Source organism: Meleagris gallopavo, assembly GCF_000146605.3.
Source record: "Meleagris gallopavo isolate NT-WF06-2002-E0010 breed Aviagen turkey brand Nicholas breeding stock chromosome 6 unlocalized genomic scaffold, Turkey_5.1 Chr6_random_7180001957092, whole genome shotgun sequence".
Classification (NCBI taxonomy): domain Eukaryota; kingdom Metazoa; phylum Chordata; class Aves; order Galliformes; family Phasianidae; genus Meleagris; species Meleagris gallopavo.
Genome location: NW_011096469.1, coordinates 1 through 1,265, shown reverse-complemented (window position 1 = coordinate 1,265; position 1,265 = coordinate 1).

Below are 1,265 nucleotides of genomic sequence, written 5' to 3'. Positions count from 1 at the left end.
ATCTTTAAAAGAGGGAACAAGAATGATCTGACCTACTGCAAGGAAATTCAGACTGGACAATTCAGGTCTTGCCCCACTTTATGAACAGAACCTCATGCTTTGGATAATACATTTTGTACCTGCATAATCGGTGAGGCCTGTTCATGCAGTTATCAGAAAGAAGAAGGGAGAATCACGGACCTGTTTGAGTCAGAAGGGACCTTTAAAGCCATCTGGCCCAACTCCCCCGCAATGAACAGGGACACCTACAGCCAGACCAGGTTGCTCAGTTATGGCAAAGCATTCAGGCCAGCAGCTCCTATTGTTCTCTACTCGGTGCACAGAAAAGTGACCGTACAAGGGCATTCTTACATCCCCTCGAGTTCGGTATTCACTGAGTCAAGAGTGGCCACCTGAAGAACAGTTACCACTCCTGCCCTGCACGCGTCCACACAAAGGTCGGTAGCTTTAAACACTTACGTAGTATCCAGTGCTCTCCTTCGCACGGCAGTTACAATACTCCAGGCGCCCCTCCTCAGGGGAGATCTCTCGAAAGCCTGCAGGGAGGCAAACAATCACCGTGCTCCAAAGGAAATACAGCACAAATACAAAATTGCCCTCTAGAGTTACACAAGAAACTGCCCTTGCTACACCACCTGGGACAAGCCGGTTCTACTTGCAGACACAAAAAGGATCTTGGTGCAACTTCGGGGCTGCAAGCACACAAAGAAATACCACAATCCAGTGCCCCTACCTGTTGCATCACAAGGCAAGTCATCACCTTGCAAGTGCTTCCACTGAGGCAGAGCAGTGTGGACAAGTATAGAAATGCAGTCTAGACAGTAGCAGCACTCAGCACTCAGCAAGGCTAGAAACGGTACCGACCTGAAGCACTAGGCTTGCCCGTCACAGGAGAGGAACACGAAAACATCCACCGTCCAGAAGATTCCCAGGCTGCCATGTCTTTCGCTGCGCAGTCACTAGAAAACAGAACATAACAGCAAAAGAAGAAATTACAGTCAGAAGCCAAACTGCAAAGAGCAAACTCAAATAGCCAAAGCCATGCCAATCAATTCCACGGGACGCTGCTCAGAGGAACAACTGAAGAACACCACAATGATCTGTGAAAGACACAGCAGTCGCTCTGCTGGACACACAGATGTCCCACAAAGCGTTTTACCGTAGCATCGAACTGCGAGTAAATCACATCAGGTCTGTAAGAGAAACAAAACCCCAGTGCTTCCTATGTTCCCCCCACACGTCCCAGCTTCCATCCCCCGGAACGC